Source organism: Lathyrus oleraceus, chromosome 7 (genome assembly GCF_024323335.1).
Source record: "Lathyrus oleraceus cultivar Zhongwan6 chromosome 7, CAAS_Psat_ZW6_1.0, whole genome shotgun sequence".
In the NCBI taxonomy this organism is placed as follows: domain Eukaryota; kingdom Viridiplantae; phylum Streptophyta; class Magnoliopsida; order Fabales; family Fabaceae; genus Lathyrus; species Lathyrus oleraceus.
Genome location: NC_066585.1, coordinates 10606771 through 10612763, shown reverse-complemented (window position 1 = coordinate 10612763; position 5993 = coordinate 10606771).

Here is a 5993-nt window from a genome sequence, read left to right as displayed (position 1 = left end):
GGTCGAAGATAATGAGGAAGCGGACGCTGCAGAAATGGCGAAGCATCAACCAGTGTGTTATTACGTTCTGAACTGTGGTGCTGTCGAAGAACAGAACGCTATGTTCGAAAGGCCACACCAGGGGATGCAGAGTCACCTCAAACCCCTATACATTAGGGCCAAAGTTGGACAGGTGGGAGTGAATAAAGTCTTGGTGGACGGGGGAGCAGCCGTTAATTTGATACCCCAATTCATGTTGAAAAAGATAGGGATGTTCGACACTGACGTCAAACCTCACAACATGGTGCTGTCAAATTATGAAGGAAAGATAGGACATATGCTGGGCGTCATACAGGTGGACTTAACCGTTGGGTCAATCACAAGACCAACGATGTTTATGGTAATACCTGCAAAATCAAATTACAACTTACTACTGGGGAGAGAGTGGATACATGGAATATGAGCGGTCCCTTCGACTATGCATCAAAGGATATCTATCTGGAGAGAAGATGGCGTGGTAGAGAATATCGAAGCCGACCAAAGTTACTTCAGAGCAAAAGTAAACCATGTGGACAAGAGAAACTTCGACAGAAATTTGGCACACATAGGACCGTGTTACCCAGCAGAAGAAGGCTACGCCCCAATAAAAATGCCTTGTACTTTTTGACTCTCCACCCAAATGGCTTCCAGTGGGATAGAGAGATTATGGGAGACCCAGAAATAGGAGAATCATCTGAGATACAACCAACAGGCTGGGATGAAGACTTGTACTATGACTGAGTCTTCTTTCTTTGAAAAGATTTCGACCTACATGGCTGAGAACAAAAAACAAGCGGCTCTTGAAGCCGAGATAACAAACATGGCTAATAATGCCACATATAATGAAATCTGTGATACAGGACCAGGGGAATTCCTTGAACCAAAACCCCCTAACAAACAAGTACCTGTGGAACCAGCGGAACAGAGGTTGGACACCATCTACGACAAAGAGCCTCTGGGATTTGAGAAAGATCCAGTAACATCAAGTGCAAAGATGTCAGCACAAGATCCTCTCGAAGAGATTGATCTCGGAGATGGAAGTGCAAAAAGAATTACCTACATCAACGCTAAACTGGACCCCAAGTTGAAAGTGAGAGTGATTAAATTACTAAGGAAGAACAAAGGTTGTTTCGCTTGGGATTACGACGAGATGCCTGGTTTGAAGAGGGACCTGGTCGAATTAAAGCTGCCTATAAAGGATGGCAAGAAGCCCATCAAGCAGACTCCAAGAAGATTCGCACCAGAAATCCTCACAAAGATCAAAAAAGAGGTCGAAAGACTTCTTCGTTGCAACTTCATCAGGACCATAAGGTATGTCGATTGGATTGCTAATATTGTCCCTGTTATCAAGAAAAATGGCTCTTTGCGAGTATGTATAGATTTTCGTGATCTAAATGCAGCAACCCCTAAGGATGAGTATCCAATGCCTATGGCAGAGATGTTGGTTGACTCATCCGCAGGCTACGAGTATCTCAGCATGCTTGATGGATATTCTGGGTATAACCAAATTTTCATCACAGAGGAAGATGTTTCTAAAACAGCTTTTCGATGTCCATGGGCAATAGGCACTTACGAATGTATAGTCATGCCTTTTGGCCTAAAAAACGTTGGGGCAACATACCAGCGAGCAATGAACTTTATATTTCATGATTATATAGAGACATTCATGCAAGTATACATAGATGACAATGTGATAAAATCTACGTCAGATGAAGACCATATATCCCATCTTAGCCAGTCATTCGAAAGAATGAGAAAACATGGCTTAAAAATGAATCCTCTTAAGTGCGCATTCTTTGTGCAGGCTGGAGATTTCCTGGGCTTTGTGGTCCACAAAAAGGGGATAGAAATCAATCACAACAAGACGAAGGCCATTATGGAGACCAAAGCACCATCAACCAAAAAGGAACTGCAATCATTATTAGGAAAGATAAACTTCCTAAGAAGATTCATCTCGAATTTAAGTGGTCGAACTCAAGCCTTCTCTCCCATTCTGCGCCTGAAACAAGGCAAGTTCGAGTGGAATGACGAACACCAAGAGGCATTCGACAAGATCAAACATTATCTGACGAATCCTCCCATTTTAGCACCACCGTGTGGAAAGAAGCCTATGAGACTGTATATATCAGCTTCCGACACTACCATAGGTAGCATGTTGGCGCAAGAGAATGAAGATGGCGTCGAAAGAGCCATTTACTACCTTAGTAGGGTTCTAAATGATGCAGAAACTAGATACACTTCAATAGAAAAGTTGTGTCTTTGTTTGCATTTCTCTTGTACTAAACTTAAATATTATATAAAACCTATTGATGTATACGTCTCTTCGCATTTTGATGTCGTCAAGTATATGTTATCTAAGCCAATAATGCACAGTCGAATTGACAAATGGGCTTTAGCGCTCACTGAATACTCTTTAACCTTTATGCCTTTAAAGACAATGAAGGGACAAATAGTATCAGATTTTATTGTAGACCATGCACAGGTCGAAAATCCTCAATTTCAAGTTGAGTCGAAACCTTGGAAATTATTCTTCGACGGTTCCACTCATAAGAATGGAAGTGGGGTTGAGATAATGTTAATTTCTCCTGACAAAATTCCAACAAAACTCAAATATAGAATTGAAGGTCCCCTTTGTTCCAACAACGAAGCAGAATATGAAGCTCTTATTGCAGGACTTAAGGCTTTGTTGGAATTGGGGGCAACTAAGGTCGAAATTGAAGGAGATTCAGAATTAGTAATCAACCAACTGACGAAGGAGTATAAATGTATAAAAGAAAATTTGATTATATACTTTGTCATTGCGAATAGGTTACTCAAAAAATTCGAGTACATCGACATAAAACATGTTCCTAGAATAAAAAACCAAGAGGCTAATGACTTAGCACAAATAGCCTCAGGGTATAGAATTTCAAAAGAAAAGCTAGAAGAGCTTGTCGAAGTAAGAGGAAAGGCAATGGCTGTCAGATTATCTCCAACGGATTTGGAAAGCACCCAGTTAGGATATGCTAATAAAGAGGAGTTTGAAGTACTGGCCATTGATACCTTGATAGATACAGACTGGAGGAATCCAATTATTAATTATCTCAAGGACCCTTCGACAGACACGGAAAGAAAAACCAAGTACAGGGCTCTATCTTATATATTGATAGGGAATGAATTATTCAAGAAAACCCCAGAAGGGATCCTGTTGAAATGCTTAGGAGAAAGCGAAGCTTACTTGGCATTATCCAGTGTACACAATGGAGCTTGTGGAGCACATCAGGCAGGCCATAAGATGAAATGGTTGCTTTTCAGATATGGAATGTATTGGCCCACCATGTTAAAAGATTGTATAGAGTTTGTTAAGGGTTGCCAGGAATGTCAAATACACACAGGAATTCAACATGCTCCTGCAAGTGAACTTCATACGATTATTAAGCCTTGGCCCTTCAGAGGTTGGGCATTAGACCTAATTGGGAAAATTATGCCCCATTCATCCAAAGGTCAAAGATACATACTTGTAGGAATTGACTATTTCACTAAATGGGTCGAAGCAGTACCTCTAGTAAATGTGGACCAAGAGACTGTTATCGAATTCATTCAAAGGCACATTTTATACAGATTTGGAATCCCATAAAGTATAACAACAGATCAAGGATCAGTCTTTACTGGTCGAAAGATGCAAAAATTTGCGAAGGAAATGGGGTTCAAACTATTAACATCCACACCCTATTATGCTCAAGCCAATGGGCAAGTTGAAGCAGCCAACAAAGTGATAATTAGGCTAATCAAAAAGCATGTAGGAAAAAAGCCAAAAAATTGGCACAAGACTTTAGACCAAGCACTCTGGGCTTGTCGAACCTCCCCTAAAGAAGCCACTAACACTACACCTTTCCAGCTTACATTTGGAAATGATGCAGTACTACCTGTCGAAATCTACTTACAATCAGTGAGAATCCAAAGACAAGGAGAAATCCCATCTGATTTATACTGGGAAATAATGATAAATGAGTTGGTGGATTTGGACGAAGAAAGGTTACATGCGTTAGAAGTGTTAAGAAGACATAAGGAGAGGGTAGCAAGGGCATACAATAAGAGGGTCAAAAGTAAAACTTTTACTATGAATGATTTAGTATGGAAAGTCATATTGCCTATGGATCGAAAGAATAAGGCATTAGGAAAATGGTCTCCACATTGGGAAGGACCTTTTCGAATTCTAAAAGCCTTTTCAAACAATGCATACGAAATAGAATAACTAGCAGAGGATCGAAGGATCCTAAAAGTAAATGGAAAATACTTAAAGAGGTATAAACCATTTATGCACGAAGTTAGAATCATAACAGCATAGTAAGTCAAGAACTATCATGACCAAAATGGAGAAGATATTCAAATGCAAAATATGTGCCAAATTGGTTTTCGTCTGAATCAAGTTACAAGTAAACAAGAATCGAACAAAGCAAATACAGGAGGAAATCAAAAAGGAATAGTGGCCCTCATTCGATCATATTTCTTCTTCGCCAAGCCAATCTTATACTGAACAGCCGCTTGAACTCCTTTGAGGCGTGCAATATCTTTGTTCATAGTCGTAGCTTTTTCGACGTGGTCCACGCTTTTCTTCGCCAGATCATCAGCTTCAGTACTATCCAAGCCTCGGATAGCAACTTGCTTCACCTTAGCATCAGAAATCCTTTGCTGCAGTTCGGCAATATGAGATTCCCAAAGGCGTATCAAAGCAATGTAAGTGTCGAACTCTGCTTAGGCTGATTTTCTGGAAGCGGTTAACTCCTCAGAAGCTTGTGAAGTTCGAAGGGCATGATCAAATTCAATGGCTTGAGCTTTTTCAGTCGATATAAGCTTAGCCTTGGCATCCACCTCCCTATGATATTCAGCACACACTTGATCAATAAGGTTTTGAATATCAATAAGGGCTTCACCTACATCAGTGGGGCAAGCAGTGATGTTAATTTTGCTTATCACCTTCTTTATGCTAAAGCTCGCCCCCACATTATTCTTTAACTCATCAAAGAGATTTACGTCAAAAACTGCCTTCTTCACCTGCTGAAGGAGTTCGTCATGTGATGTTTCGCTTGCACTAGCACCAGATTGGGTCGAAGCTCCATAAACACTTTGCTCTGAAGAAGACTCTCTTTGAGCCATCATTAACCTCACATACTTGAGGGGATCATTTTGTTTTAAAGATCTTTTCTCTTCCTCAGTAAGTGGTGTGGTTGAAGTTTGGGTGATAGATGGTCGAACTTTAGTAGGATTTGAGGTCGTATCGACGCTGGCATTACTAGTCCCAGTTTGATTCCCCTCAGCATCAGCTTCTCCCATATTTGTGTCTTCATCTTCTCGAAAATATCCCTCAATTTCGTCTGAATCCTGATCGTCCTCATCAGCATCATTTGAAGGGAACGCAACCCTGGTGGGAGAATCACTAGGAGTACTCTCAGAGTTTTCTTTCCCTACTGAGTCCTTCTCGTCAACGTGCTTTGAACCCCCTTTACCATCTTCACCAGGGGAAGAGGTTTCTTCTTCGTTCTGAGCGTTATCTTCTCCAAGATTTTGAGCCCCAGTCGAAGAGCCTTTCTTTCGGATAGCACCGCTGACTGTTGGAAGAGGAGATGGATTCATGCCGCTCGAAGGATCGCTTTGATTGGCAGTAGAAATGAGAGGAATGGTGGTTTTGTCCTGAAACTGAAATGTTAGATTGGAAATGTGAAATTTGTCGAACGAAAGAATACTCAAGGTCGAAGCATACCTATTGAACCTCTAGATCGGAGGCATTGCTCCCAATACGCTCCAGCTCTGCAGCACTAGAGGGTTGGGATGGAGTTTTCTTTGGAAGAGGAGGGAGAGTGTTGGTTTCGACACCCTGTTGTCGATTTGGTTGGAAAGGGGCAACTGTGGCTTTATTCTTCTTCTGTTTCTTCTTAAGTGGAGTAGGAGGAGTGTCCTCTTCATCATCTTCGACAACAATGACATCAGCAGGAGGA